Source organism: Trichechus manatus, unplaced genomic scaffold, assembly GCF_000243295.1.
Source record: "Trichechus manatus latirostris isolate Lorelei unplaced genomic scaffold, TriManLat1.0 scaffold00003, whole genome shotgun sequence".
Taxonomy (NCBI): Eukaryota; Metazoa; Chordata; class Mammalia; order Sirenia; family Trichechidae; genus Trichechus; species Trichechus manatus.
In genome coordinates this window covers 31,061,779-31,077,985 of record NW_004443939.1, presented here as the reverse complement: position 1 = coordinate 31,077,985, position 16,207 = coordinate 31,061,779, and the positions used below count along the sequence as shown (strand labels likewise).

General features: G+C 37.6%; 1 pseudogene; it reads right to left on the bottom strand.

The window, feature by feature from the left end:
- Positions 1-1,205: 1,205 nt before the first annotated feature.
- LOC101356592 (NADH dehydrogenase [ubiquinone] 1 alpha subcomplex subunit 3 pseudogene) overlaps positions 1,206-16,207 on the bottom strand; it is a 40,583-nt pseudogene continuing 25,581 nt past the window's right edge.

Sequence of the window (16,207 nt, the reverse complement as noted above, 5' to 3'; positions counted from 1 at the left end):
ATATTTTATAGAAAACTTTGTATTCTAAAATCTATGTTGAAATTTGGGAATCCCAGCTGGTGTATTTGTAAGAAATGACCTTACCTCTGATTTTATCTTCACAGCTCTCAGTAGAATAATTTAGAGGATAACATGATCCTGTTTGGGAATAGAATTAAGGTACTATGAGAGGAAAGAAGAATCTCACATCCAGAGAAGTGCAGTAAAGTTCAGGCAAATGTTCTTTGTATCCCAAAAAGAGGACAATTTTTCATTGCCTTTTGCTCTGTTAAGTCATAAGTCAAGTTTCACTTTTAAGTAAACTCTTCTTTTTTGCAAACTTCTCAGTTCAACAGGGAGTCAGAGGGTATTTAGAAATTATGGCTTTGCATTTTGCAAGGTAGTTTATATATGTTATTTTATTTAATTCTCACAAAAATCTCACAAGGTAGACTAGAATAAAACCTAATCTATTGTTGCCAAGTCAATTCCTACTCATAGTGACTTTATAGGACAGAGTAGAACTGCCCCATTGGGTTTCCAAGGAGAGGCTGGTGGATTCGAAATGCCAACTTTTTGGTTAGCAGCCAAGCTCTTAACTACTGGAAACTAGATATTGGATTGAGACTCCTTGGATCAAATTCTGGCTCCACCACTTACTAGCTGTGTGACATTGGACATGCTATTTAATCATCTATGCCACAATTTCATCATCTGTAGAATGGGGAAGTCACGTTGTTGTAAGGAATAAGTGAGTTAATATACGCAAAGCACTAAAGAAGATGCCTGGTACATGGTGTTATGGATTGAATTGTGTCCCTCCAAAATATGGACTAAAATCCTAACCTCTGTACCTATAAGTATGACCTTATTTGGAAATAGAGGTTTTCTTCTGTTATGTTAATGAGGTCATACCAGATTAGGGTGTGTCCTAAAGTTAATCAGTTTGAAGTCATGTCTTATAAAAAGAGCAGAATAGACACACAGACACACACACAGGGCAAAGACACCATGTGAAGCTCCTTTTATAAGCAAAGGACCCCCATGGATTACCAGTAGACACTAGAAATTAAGACAGAGACTCACAGAAAGAATTGACACAGCTAAGATCCTGATTTGGACTTTTAGCCTCCAGAACTGTGAGACAATAAATTTCTGTTCTTTTTTTTCATATTTTTATTGGGAGGCCACAGGGGAGGGGGCCTCCTCTCTGTCAATGGAGGTGATCACAGTTTATTCAGTCACTCCAAGCTTGAGCCCTAGGGGTTCTGAGGTGGCTGGGCATATTGAGCGTGCTCCCATCATCTCAGAGGGGCACTAGGTAGTTGTAGGGAGTGGCTTGGTTGATCATGCTGGTATACTTGGTATAGGGATTGGATGAGGGTAGAATTAAAGCAAGGCCCCTGATGGTGAAGGACATGACCAGCACTGGCTTTTTGGCCCAGGCATTCTTGAGGAAAGCAATGAGTCTTGTGGCCAACTCGGTCTTGGCTGCAGCGGTGGTCAAATTTCCGTTTTTTAATGCCGCCCTCTTGCGGTATTTCTGTTAAGACAGCAATATCAAACAGACACTTAGTAAGGATCAAATAAGTATTATCTATTGTGGTAATTGAACCCTGATGGTACAGTGGTTAAGAGCTTGGCTGCTAACCAAAATGCTGACAGTTCAAATCCACCAGCTGCTCCTTGGAAATCCTATAGGGCAGTTCTACTCTGTCTTACAGGGTCACTATGAGTGAGAATCAACTCAATGGCAATGGATTTTTGGCTTTATTATGGTAATGCTGCTGCTTCTGCATTTCATATGTGTAAAAACGAGGCTCTGAAAAATCTCAGTAACCTTTCCATGGTCCCGAAGTTGTTATGTCATGAAGTCAAGATTCAAATGCCAGTGTGTTTGACTTGGACTTCAAAGCCCCTGGCATGCTTATCTTTTTCCTGACATGTACTTACAAATTTCTTGTTATTAAGTTGCCATTTGAGTAAAATCTTGGACTATGAGTATTTTTCATAAGTACCACAGGATCCTAGCACAGGGTTTTACACACGGCAGGAGCTCAGTAAATACTGCTAATGTGTTCAGAGATACCCTGCAGGGAATCTTTGCTCCAGGTTGGCATTAGGGATGACATCACCTCTAGAAGTCTCAGTTAAGTTGCACATCTTTGTCTGGGAGGATGGGGCACATTAGTCCTCCTCATTAGCCTTCTCCCATTAAAATCATTCCACAAAGCCGTTTATCAGATCAACGACTACTTGTTTATTTAGACAAATTGGAAGGGCGTTTAAAATCAGAAGCGATGCCTAACAGAAGAAGACTAGAAAATAGGTGAGGCCTGATATTGTGTGAAGAGGGATTGTTATGGATTGAATTGTGTCCCTTCAAAATTTATGTTGAAGTCCTCAGCCCTGGTACTTGTGAATGTGCCTTGTATGGAAATAGGGTCTTTGAAGATGTTATTATTTAAGTTAACATGAGGGCATACTGGAGCAGGGTGGGTTCTAATCTAATATGAATGGTGTCCTTATAAAAGAGGAGAAGAGGTATCGACAGTCATACACACAGTAAAGACGACCATATGAAGATGGAAGCGTAGATGGAATTATGCTGGAGCTGCTAGCCAAGAAGACCACCTGAAGCTGGGAGATATAAGAAAGGATTTTTGAAGAGAGCATGGCCCAGCTGATAACCTGAACTCGGAATCCTAGCCTACAGAACTTTGAGGCAAAAAGTTCTGTTCTTACAAGCCACCCAGTTTGTGATAATTTGTTATAGCAGCTCTACGAAATGAATACAGGGACCATAATTGTCACCATTTCTGGTTATAGATGGTGCTGATACAGAGAACAGTTTAGACAAATGGCATCAAAACTTATGTTGAGAGACTGTAACTTTCCTCACACAGCTGAGTATTGTTACTCTTCTATCTGTCATGTGCCAAGATTAGTTATAAATAAAGTCAGCAAGAAAAGCTGTCTGCTTTAGAATGCAATGGCTGGAAAACAGACAGACAAACGAACATCAATTATGCCAACAGTGATCGGAGGTAGGATTCTAGCCATTTTAATGCTTTCTCTCTTTTCTATATATTTCTTCTGTAATCTAGATATCAGTTTATAACAGAACGAATTTGTGTTTAAAAAGTCTAGCAACTTCAAACTTTCTATCTTACTTGAATTGGCTAGAATAATGTTGAGACATTTCAACTTAATAAGTCATATTTATCTTGATCTACGTTGAGTTAATGAGTGGTTTCTGAGGAGTTACATTGGCATAGCACTACAAGAAAAATGATGTTATACCTGAAGTAGAAACAATCCCCATTCTCAAGAATTGTAAGATGCATATTCAATGCGGAGACATAAAACACACACACACACACACACACACACCTCACATATACCAAACACACCACAAAGAAATTAAAAAAAAAAAATTCAACAAACTTAAATATCCAGGCATTTATCAAAGAAACTAATGATATCAATGTATTCTGCCTGTTACATAGGAAGAATTTCAGGACAAATTGAGTACTCTAACAGATAAAGCATAGCATATTAAAAGCATTATTGTAATTTCACTGTTAAAATAGGTTTTGTTTATTTTTTTACCATAAGTTATTATCTCTACATGTATGTGTGTGTGCATGCCTGTGCCTTTAGGCAATTTATGAGCTATCTGAAGTATATTTAACATCATATCACAAGACTGAGAGCTAATTACATTTCATAGAGAACATTTGATCTCTCAGTCCATGTGGTTTTACTCTCAAATATTTAGAAGGAAATTTAAACACAAAGACATGTCAGAAGATGCTCCTTGTGTATACAATTGTCAGAGGAATCCTGCAATTTAGTAGGATCTAGAACATTTTGCAGTAAAATGATCCAAAAGGAGAAAACCAGATTAGTCTGGTCTTTTACCGTGCTGAGCATGATCAAATTAAGCTGCATAACTAACTCAAAATAGCTGGCAAGGAAGTTGGGCAACTGGGTAAAATTCAGAGAAGAATGAAGAATTTCCACAAGAAAAAAAAGTGACCTTTTTGTCTGTGGAACTATAGGGCTCCTGCCAAAAGAGGAGACTGCTTTTGAGTAAAATTTTATTCAGAGCACTGAGCTCCATTAAATCCCTTTGTCAGCACTTTAGCACTTTATGCATTTTGTCTATAAACAAGGAGAGTGTAGATCACTCTTGTGCTTTTCCAACACTGGTCCAATATGTAAGAATTATATGTATTTCTTTCTTTGTTTGGAAACAATTAATATACTGGAGGAAAAAAAAATGGGAAAAAATCTAAAGCAAATCTATTTGGCCTGAACCTATTTTCTTTTGTCTTCTACATCCACAGATTTACAATAATTCTATTTTTAATACCCTGGAACTTTGGCCCATGGTGGCTTGCTCATCTAATTCGCATGCTCTAGTTTCTCTTCAGTTTGTATAAGCTTTTCTTTAAATCAACTAAAAATGATGAAACATATTTATGTTTATCAATGCTCACTATTTAGCCAGAAGACATGAACAAATGCCAGAGGTTATGAGACAGAAGAAATCCCATAGGTGTAAGGATGTATCCTGGGCTTTCTTCGGCCATTAGCACAAACTTAGGATCCACTCTGGTTCTTCTTTTGTTGCTGAGACACTCAGTAATGGGGATCAGAGAGGGCACAGAGAAACTGAGTCCCAGTCTGTGTCAAATCTAGCTCTGTTCTTACACTGAAGGACTTTTGGAAAACAACACTATAGAACTTACTTTGAATGAGGCTTTCAGACCCTGTTTTACTTCTTCTAGTTAAATCAGAACTCTAAGACAACCTTGAAATGGAATCCCTATAACATGGACCACCTAAGCTGCCTGGAACTATGAATATTTTCTGCTGCAAAGTTATAGAGAAGATAGCTGGTTTGAACCTGAGTCTTACAAGTTGTAAACTTGGTCTAGAATTTAGAGATAGGGTCCATATTTTGCCTGGTGTGTACTAAAACCATGTGGAAACACTCTGTGTTTCTATTACCTCGAGCCTGGGTTGTCATCATGCAACAGGGGTTGCTAGAATGAATGACATGGAGGTAATTACATAGCAGAATGATAAAAATATTCAGTAGTTTGTTTTTTTTAAAATTTTTTTTGGGAGGACTGGTTAAAACATGACATAAACAAGTAAGATATGCAGTGTCTTAGGCTGGGTTCTCCAGAGAAGTGAAACCAGTAAAGCATATAAATATATATATATTTAAAGAGATTTATATCAAGGAAACGGCTCACGTGATTGTAGAGGCTGGAACATCCCAAGTCCATGGATCAGGAGAGAGGCTTCTCTTGATTCACGTAGCCTCAGGGGCTGACGAACCCAAGAACAGCAGGTTGGAGAAAGGGCTCCTCCTCACAGGCTGCGAAGGTTGACAAATCCCAAGATCGGCAGATAATCTGATAGCTCAAGTCCCAAGAACTGGAGGTCAGACAAACAGGAGGCAGCTGCAGGATCCAGAGCAAGCAAAAAGCCAGAACATCTGCTTATATTCGGTTGCAGGCCACATCCCCAAGGAAAATCCCTTTCAACTGATTGGCAACCCACAGCAAATTCTATCATGGGAGTGATCACATATAAACACTGAGAATCATGGCCAGGCCAAGCTGACACACATCTTAACCATCACAGATGGATACACTTACTCTGAACTAAAGTCCTGATTCAATATTTAGTGCTTGTAACTCTCCTCTCTATTCAATTCTCAGCTTTGTGTCTCTCATTTACATTATTATAGCTTTATTTAGTTAGTTAGTTGTATACAGCTACCTTATCTTCAGATTTTCCTATTCAAGACAAACTGCATTTAAATGTACTTAGCTAATCACTGAATGTACTTTATGGAAAAGAAAGAGCAAGCAGGCACATCTGAGGCAGTGACAGCAGAACAATCCAATCATTTATTTAAATGAGTTAACCTAAATGTTTTATGCATAAAAGTTCAATAAGTTATAAATCTCAGAAGTTAGTCCATGTATACCAGAATTTTAAAAGCCTTTTATCCTCTGCAAAATATTTCTATCTAAATCATGGTCATGACATTTCATTTAAAATAAAAAGGAGACTCTGAAAAATCCCCATAATTTCCCTATTTATAATCAGGAATACTGATTAACATAAGTTCAGTTATCCATTACAGGGTAATACAGTGATAAGATAAAGCTTCAATTTCAAGGTTGAAATAATACCTCTTAATTCTACTGTGTGTTTTCACCTTGAATATTTTGTTTCTAACTGGAGTAGTTATGTTCCAAGTAATTAAGATGCCGCAACCCTCTTTGAAGCTCAGAGGATCTAATCACTTATACTAGAGAGGGTTTATTCCCATAAGTTAACTGCTGGCAGTTGCAGATGTTTTTGAACAACCTTACATTCCAGAGTCCCACCACACCTCCTGTCTAAAGAATAAGATGAACTTTGCCTCTTAGTGTCATCTACAATTTTGTAAAAGAAAACGGATGCACTTGTAACTTTAACAAGATGTTAGCCCCTTTTTCCAAAGCAGTATATAATAAAATGATTTTTTATTGATTTTCCCATAGAAAAGAAAAACGTTCTGACATCAAGCTTCATTTTCTTTGTAAGAAAACAATTAGGACTTGTAGCCATCCCTACTTAGGCCTGTTAGCCTCAGCTAATTCTCCATTTATCTTTTCTTTCAAATGGCATCAGTGGACCAGTTTCAAAAGCAGAAGTCCATGAGCAACCATTTCTCTAACATTTTGCAATGTCTTCTTGATTTTTTTATTCAACTAGATCAGGTTTCTTTAATTTGTTTAATTCAGGCATAACACCAATATTTTAATCTCCCTGAAAGGTAAGATTTATAATGAAAGCATTTTCATCTGTGACAAATGGATAGTACCAAGTAACAACCAAAGAAAACCAAGAATGATTGAAAAGCAATTTAACACTGACACCAGAGGTGACTTGAGAGCAAGATAGTACTTAAACTTCACAAGGCATATGAGCACTTCTCACACATTCCAGAAAGAACTGAGAGATATTTTGCGGTAGACTTGGAGGATTGTCTGACAACATGCAGGAAGGAATTGCCCAAGTCAATGGATTTTGAAATATAATCATATATTAAAACAGACTTTACTCTTATGATCAATGAGTACGGTGTATTTATGGTCACCTTGTGACATTTGATCTTTGACCATGGTTTGACATTAGAATTTGGAGGCAATTTTGCTACTGACATTCAAAAACATGTACTAGTGCACAGGAGACTTGTATTTGACAGCTAAAGTGGATGGGAGGAGATCCAAAACCCAAAGCATCTGCCTCCTGCGTGGGCATATTGGGTGTGTTGTTGCAATGAAGACATTACAAAATACTCTCAATAATTTCTCAAATGTGAAACATTGTGTTTTTAGTGGCATCCATTTACAATAGCCCTCTGAGATATCATTACAGTGAGAAGCAAAAAAAGACAATCAAGTTAAATTAAAAGCAATTCTTTGATTGGAATAAGATGTAGGACATCCAAACACCTAAAAAATTATAAAAGTTCTTAAAATTATATATATTTTTGTGTATTACCTCTGATTATCTAAATTCAAAGTAGCAGAGAAAATAAGGACCTTAAGCTTGTCATGAAAATTCAATCTCCTGTTGAAACAAAAGGCTACTCTGTTACCCAGATAAACGAATATGTAATGTATTTGTTGAGTACAAATATGTGTTGACTGAATGCATGAGTGACTGAATGAATAACTGAGATACCTTACTTACATTCCTATGAATTTTATCTGCACTATTCAGTCAGAGACATTCTGTTTCTCAAATGGAAAATCTGAATGATGTTGCCTCCAGACTTCAGATGGTTAAATCCTCATGAAATGACTATCTCTTATGTGAGGTTACATTTATTCAATTCCATGCACCCTCACAGAAACATGAGAAAACCTCCCACTTAGATCTGAAGAATGCTGAAGGATCAAATTTAAGGAACATTCTTTACTGCCTCTGTAACAATGACCCAGGTGAGGGTGAGCTCTTGAATCCACGAACTCTCTCAGAGTCTACATTGCACTTGACCTGTCATTTGACTTTCATCATTGCATGCATGACCCAATCTACTGCAGTTTCTTAAAGACAAAAAAACTTCAGTGAATTCTCAAGGAAGAATGCAAAAGAGACAATAAGTGGCAACTATAATACTGTCTTGGAGACTCTTTTAATAAATATCATCTTACAAAAACCAAAGTGGAGTACAAAAGAGAAAACGGAGGAGCTGGCTGGAAATTTCATTTTCAAATTTTGACTACTTATGATACCATAATAAAACTAAATCCACATTTTAACAAGTGAGCTTTGCGATTAACACTGAGGAAAAAAATATATATTTCAACACTAATCTGTGCAACTGTTTAAAACAGTATTTCAGGGATATATTGGAACTATTAATTACTCACTGCACAATTGAGCACGGACCTCATGATTTTGGGTTCATTGACAGGAGTCATAAGCAGATTATTTTAGAAGTGATTTTGCTTCTCTTCATGAGAAGCGGAAGTCGGAGAGGAATCATGCACTTTGCTTCAGCTTTAATTTCCATGAATAACTATGCCTTGGCACTGGAAGACTGAAGAACAATCCTTAGAATGCTATTCTTCTGGTATAATGGTGTAATCAGTAATATCTGCCAGAACATGGACATTATGGCCATTAAATTGTTGAGAGTAGTTGATTGGTCAAATGTCACCTGAGTTGGCAAGAAAAGACCCACCCTAAAATGAAAGCCAGCTAAGCATAAAAACTGAGCCCTTAATAATGATGTAACGACTCACTTCTAAAGAGTTCAGGGTAGATTATATATGTTGTGCTGTTAATCCTAGCGCATGCCCAATATAGATCCAGTGAAATACAGACCGGGAAAATGCTTCTTCCCTTCATTTATTATGTTGAAGTCCTAGTATCTTTGTCAGCTAGCCTTTATAACTATGATCATAGGTGCCATAGAAATAATTAGATGGATAGATGGAAAGATAGATTGAGTTAAGGTTTCACCAAGTTTCATGTCTGTTATTTTTGAGAATCCATTAACCACTAGTTTTCTACTTAAAGCTTTTTCATTGAGTTAAAAGCCTCCATATTTTTTTAGTGAATGGTTTATCATCTTCCAGGCACAAGATATCACTATTTCATCTAGAAGACAGTAAAATGTTTCCAAACAAAAGAAATGGTGGAGACTACCATGTAATGGATCCCTATTTATTTTTAAAGCAATCAATAGTTGTTTGCTAGTAATTGCACAGTATCATCTGTAAGTAAGGTTAAGGCTGAAAACACACAGTTGAGTTATGAGATGGTCTAATCTGTTCAAATTAGGGGACAGATTACAGATGATCCTGAGACATCTAGTTATGATAAATCATCACGGTGACCCTTACAAGCCTGGATTTGTACTGTACATTCATTGTGTATTTCAAAGGAAGAGTAAACTTTCTTGAACCACTAAACTACTATACTGATTGAAGGTGAGTACTGCACTTCTATAAAAATCGATGAAGCTAATCACACAAGCATAGTTCACCATTTCCTGTTCAGCAGTCTTGAAAATGCTTGAATATGATCATTGGTCTGTAGCTGAACACATTTTGGTCTTTAGATCTAAGGAGGATGAAGTATCCTTCTCAACTCACTGTACACAAGTGAATAATGAAAGATTTAAGCTAGAGTGGTGGTGGCATTGTTAAAGAAATGACTCTTGAAATGGTTGCGTAGGGCTAAAGTCTCTTGCTCCTACTCTTTTTAAAATGAACAGTAATTAGCACTACAAACATGCTAATTCTTTCCAAGAAAATATTGCATTTAAAACTGGAGACTTATCTCCCTGGAAAAAAGAAATGTCTTATTGGCAAAAGGAATTTATTAGGAATAATAACTATTGGTTTCAGAATTCATATGGGTCAAGGCACTGTGCCAAACAGTTAACTTAACTCAGCACGGACTTTGAAAATAGCTGAGCACTTAACCACTATGCCACCAGAGGTTTTCATAGTTATCATATGAAGAAAGTATTATTATTATCCTTATTTTGCAGATGAGAATACTGAGGCTTAAGTTACCTACCCATGCATACAGCCAGAGACGTTTGGATCCTATAGACTTGGGTTTAGACATATAATCCCTATGCTAACCTGGCCAAATGGAATTACCAGTTTGGCAAGTGTTTTGTTTGTAGGAGGGTTAGTTATCCTTTCTGCATTGCTTCTTATGGACAGTATGAGCATGAAGTGTGGTGGCAAAGCAGAAAATGTTGACTTTTGTTAGCAAACCGGTCTGATTTATGCCTCAAATTCCACAGTCCTGTTATTGTGAGTAAATCTCCTAACCTTCTTACCTTTCTGTGTAAATTTATTTTTGATCTACAAAATCAAGATAATATCTGCCTTGTAAATATTCTACAAGAATATTGGAAATCTTTCTTCCACTTAAAGAACATATTATTACAATGTTTTGACAATTTTGAAAGAGCTGCTTGACAAATGAGGATTTCAACTCTCCTTCCTACCCAGGGACAATCTTTGTAATAATATTGACAGGGTGTCCAAAGTCATGAAGGTGGACCATTCATGCATGTTTTGAGACGAGGAGAAAGAAGTGACATTGTGATACTTTTTTTAGAATGCATTATAAACTCTCATGACCACATGTGGCTGCAAAAGATGAAGTATTTGGGTATCCTGGAGTTTTAGGGAGGAGCCTTGCTAGCACAGTTGTTAAAGTAGTTGGCTGCTAACCAAAAGATCAGCGGTTTGAACCCACTGAACTCCACAGGAGAAAGATGTGGCAGTCGGCTTCCATAAAGATTTACAGGCTTGGAAACCCTGTAAGGCAGTTCTACTCTGTCCTATACGGTCGCTATGAGTTTGAATTGGCTACAACAGTGGGTGGGAGTCCTGGTGGTGCAGTTAAGCACACTGCTACTAACTGGAAGGTTGGAGGTTTGAACCTAACCAGAGGCTCCTCTGAAGAAAGGCCTGATGATCTGCATCCAAAAGTTCGTAGCCTTGAAAACTCTGTGGGGCACAGTCCTACTGTGCAACACTTGGGGTTGAATGTAGTCGATGGCATCTGATAATGTACTCAGAGCAAAATCAGTTGTACCTTTCTTCTCTACAATTAGTGCAGGGAGAGAAATGTCCTGCCCTACTCAGGACACCAGACTCTCCAACCACAACTTACGTTTAGTGGGGGCATTTATCACAGCCTATAAAGACTGCCACAATGTAACTAAACTGACTTTTTTTGTTGTTATAACCAGTGCATGTAGTTAGAAACACAAGAAGTGTCTGCTATGATATAGTAGCTGTCAATTCCCATAATCTCCACCAATCAACTCCTTTCTGACTTGTCCAACTCCCATAGTGGCATTTCCATTTCCCATTCACCCTGCTCAGTAAATTAATTTTTTTTCCAACAAATGTTTATTGAATATAATCTGTGTCTCTTCCCTCTCACTTGCCCCACACATCCAATCAATTGCCAGGCCAGCCATTTTAAATCCTGTTTTGAATGAAATTAGGTATAAACAAATTAAAGAAAAAACAGATAAATAACATCAAATCTCCAAGTTCTATTGAATCATCCTCTGCAACTTTTCAGAAGTCACTTCTTCCTTTCGCTTTCTATGTCATCATTAAAAAAATCCATTGCTGTTGAGTTGATTCAGACACATAGCAGCTGTACAGGATTGAATAGAACTGCCCCATAGGGTTTCGGAGGTGCTCTGCAGTGAATTACTTAATATGACCCTTCTAGCCATAGTCTTTGTAACTCCCGCCAAATGGCTTAGCAGGACTATGCAAATGAGGTGCTTATGGCCACCAAAGGGATTGGATAGCTTCCTAATAATATAAATAAGATGCATGGCACACTTCTGGGGGTGGGACCATGCAAATAAGGTGTATAGAACCCTATCAATGGGATTGGTCAGTTTTGCCATCCAATTAGGCTTAAAATGAACCATCCCAGAGGTGGAGAGAAGATGATCTCACCACCACCAAGAAAGAAGAGCCAAAAGTGGAGCAGGTCTTTGGACCCAGGATGCCTGTGCTGAGAACTTCCTAGATCCAGGACAACAGAGAGAGAGAGCTACAACATTGGAGATGGCAAGAAGCAGCTACAGAGAAATGGTGGCAACAGAACCTGGAGACTGGCAGAAGACCAGCAAGAGGCAGCGTGGTGGGCTTCCTGGCCCATGGAGTGAGAAAGCTGAGCACATTTGGACAGGAGGCTTGCTGGTGGAGTAGGGCGCCTCCAGGCACTTGGTGGAGTGAGGTTTGCTGACCCACAGAGCTAGAGCTGAGCACCTTCAGATGGAGGCTTGTTGGCAGAGTGGGGTGCCTCTGGATACTTATCAGCAGAGCTAAAAAAGCTTTGTAACACTTGCCTGAGCAGGGCAAAGGCTAGGCCAAGCAGCTGAAGGCCAAAGAGAGACCTACCTGCAAGCATGGCTGAGAAGAATCTATCCTGATCAAAGAACAATATCTTCAGCATTCCTGAACCTGAATTGTAACCTGTTACTTCCCTAATAAACCCCATAACTGTGAGTATGGTCTGTGAGTTCTATGTGGCCTTTGCAACAAATTATTGAACCCAGCAGAGAAGTAGAGAGTGCAGTGGGAAGGATGTTTGGTGTCTGAATTGGTAAAAAAGTTGGAAGGTGGAGGCATGTCTGACCTCCACCTTATAGAAATCAGCTTTGGGCTGTTGATCTTGATTCTCCCTTCCCCTTGTGAAGTTAGAGGAGGTCAGACACTGCCGTCACACCATTTTTACACAAGGCTGTAATCTGAATAAAAGCAGACTACCACATCTTTCTTCTGTGGAGCAGCTGGTGAGTTCCAACCACTGACCTTTTAGTTAGCAGCTGAGTGCATATAAGTACTGCCTAAAAAAGGTAATTATAAATAAATTATAACAGTTCTTAAAAATTTTTCCTTATGTAGTTCTAAGAAAATTTCTCAATAAATTCTTTCTCTCACCTCATTTGCAATTTCCCTGTAACGTCCTTTTCCAATCTCCATTAGCTCAATTTAATCTAGCCTGTGATGCTGAATTAAGGACATCACGGTTTCTAGGAAGGTGTTCTCAGTTTCCCCAGTGGAGGCAGCTCTTCCTTCTTCTAGTGTCAATAGCATTTTTAACTCTACCTCTCTTATGATGGTTTTATTTTTCTAGTTGCAATGGTTTATGCAATTGTCTATTGATTTGTAAGATTCTTAAGGGCAATTCCTACAGAATCCCTGAGATTATAGTGTACAGCATAAAAGGAATTTAACTAATATTTTAAAATAATTCTTTCCACTTAACTACTCTCTAATAAAGTTTAGAAAGAATATAATTTGATTGAGTAAATTCCCACTAATATGTAAATAACTTATAAATATCATAATATTTCCAGAAGTGCTTGCATTTTAAAGGAAAGATACAGTGGAAATTTGCTGTTTGGCTTTGAAGTATGAGCTTCTCCCTTTGTGGTAATGACACCCAAAATTTCTTTAGCAAAACGTAATTCTCTTAGTTTACGTTTTTTGTTAGATCTCATTCCTGCTGCTTCAGTTCTAGGGGTGGTGCTTCAAACACAAATCTGATATATGGAAGTTTTTTATTCTCTGGCCTTAATGATTAGGTCAGAGATGGACATTGACCCCTCACAACCAATAGGACTCACTGAGAGTTTTTCTGGGGTTGCTAAAGAGAGGTATGTGGTCATTACCACACGATTTAAACCTGAGAAGGTGAGAGTTTGAGCTGTCACAGCTATCTTGCCACCATACTTGAGGAATGTAAACAAGAGAACAAACAGAAAAGCATAGAGGTGAATTGGGTCATGCCTTTGAACTCCTGGATCCGTCTCTGGCTAAAATGGACCTATGCTTGGGTGTTTCAGTTATGTTAGCAAACAAATTCGTTTTATAGCTCAGTATAGCTTAAGCCAATATATTGATTAGAGTTCAGTACGTCGAATAGAAACCACAAGATATTTTAGGTAAAAAAGGTTTTAAAAGAGTATTAAATGCTTATAAAATTATTTGAAATCTTGGAGGAGTGATCCTCTAGGAATGACCCCTAGAGAACTGAAGAATTGTCCCACAGGGAAGCTATAACCTTGGATATAATCAGCAAGTGTGGAGAACTATTAGTTTAAGAACATAATGCAATAGCTACAAATCTGAGAACAGAAACAGGATCAGGAAGCCCCTGACACCACCCCATAATTTTTTTGACATCATAAAAGATATAACCTGCACACGGCACTATGGTATCCTACTGTCCCTTCTGCCACAACTCCTTCCCAACATCTACAGGAAGAGATGACGCAGCTAAAAAATTTCACTTCTTCATGACCTTGCTACTCAGTAAAAGTAACAGATGTTAATAGACAAATGGATCTGCCTGCTTTCTGATTTCTCAATGTCCTTTAAGTGTGTCTCATTGGAAGAACTTCTTTTTCACCCAGAAGCCAACATGCAAGAATTTCTGGGAAATATAGTTCTTAGTTTTTTAACCACTACCATAAAAGAAGACCTACTGGCAAGAGGTGGGAAGAGAAATTGAGTCCAATTTATCCCAGAGAGTTTGGGGAGGGTTTTGGTCACTTGCAATCCAAAGATTATTGATAAATAGAGAACACTATGGTCAACTTAGGTGAATTTCTAAATGATGGAATTTCAGACTGTATAACTCCATGCAAATACTTCTGCAAAATGGAAAAAAAATAATTTAGGAATTACCCGGGGTCAGTTTCTTAAAGTACATAAGCTCTTGGATAAATATTTGTTGAACACCTTGCAGGGGTAAATCACCCAATAGACATTTGGTAATTCAACATGCTCTACAAATTGCATTAACTCCCTTGGTTTAAGAAAGAAAAATATAAATTTGTAAATGAAATATTTATGGATATTTTGTCAAAGGTTTAAACTCACAGCTCAAATGAATAAAAAATATTTTAGTTGACTGTGATGAGCTGGCTAAAGAAATAAGTAATAATGTTCCGTTTATAGCTATGTAACTTTTTTCCAGATAAAATGCACTGCAAATGTTTGAAATACAGAAAATCTATATGAAAATGAAGGCTGCGAAACAAGTCGATACTCTAAAATAGTTTCTTAGTGAAATTATAGTTCTGTAATTATATATACGGATGAGAAACTGTTTTTCCCGTTTCCCCTGAAAATGTATTCTAATATGACTGTAATTTATTTCGTGTCTTATTCTTATGTGTTATAGTCTCATAATGTTATAAAATGAAAATTCAAACCACTTCTGTCACATAATATCATGTTTGATTAGTGAATAGACACATCCTGCTGTGACACTTCAACTTAAAATTGTCTTTCACTGTTTAATGTTTTACTTAATAAAGTGGAAAAGTAACAACATTTTATTCATTAGTGGCTTCTTTTCAATGGAAAGGGAAATAAGTGGATCCATGAAACATGCCTAATATAAAATTCACGCTAGATAAGTAGCATGTTAGCATCTGTGAAAATAAAATTTGTGAGAAGAGACTGCCTGGAGAATATGACGTTTCCAATGTGGTATCACTCAGATGAGTGAATTTTATGCTTCCTTTCTCCTAGGGATAATTGGAGTACCAGAACAGTGGTTTTCATTGGTAGGGATACTGCTTGGTGTCATAGAAGATTCAGAAGGTTTATTTTATTTATTTTTTATAATTACAGTTAGCATCCTCCCTGTGCCAATTCTTTCATATACCCAACATTCCTTGAGATACACAAACGCAGTGATAAAGACATGGCATGATGACAGGTCATACATTTTAATTTATGTCACAGAGAAAACTTAATTAAGTTATGAAAGATGCTTGAAATTTCAAGGAGTACGTAAAGAGCCTCAGTTTTCTATACCTGAATTCTAAACCAGCTGAGAAACAAGACAATAGAAGAAGACAAAAATATCAGTTTTATTATGAATATAGCTGACATTGGCCAGTTCAGCTTACGTCTGTAGGTAAACCAGCTTCCTGATATTGAACCTCAAAATTTAGGTAGAATTTCCTAGCAGGCAAAATCTCCAGCCATGAGGCCAGGATATTCACGGTTAAGTGGACTGCTTACCAAATAGTAATTGAGGATGATCTATACTCTCTGGGGTAGGTCCATTCTTGAAAGAGAAAGAAAGGGACTGGACTTTGCAGACCCAGTTTTCA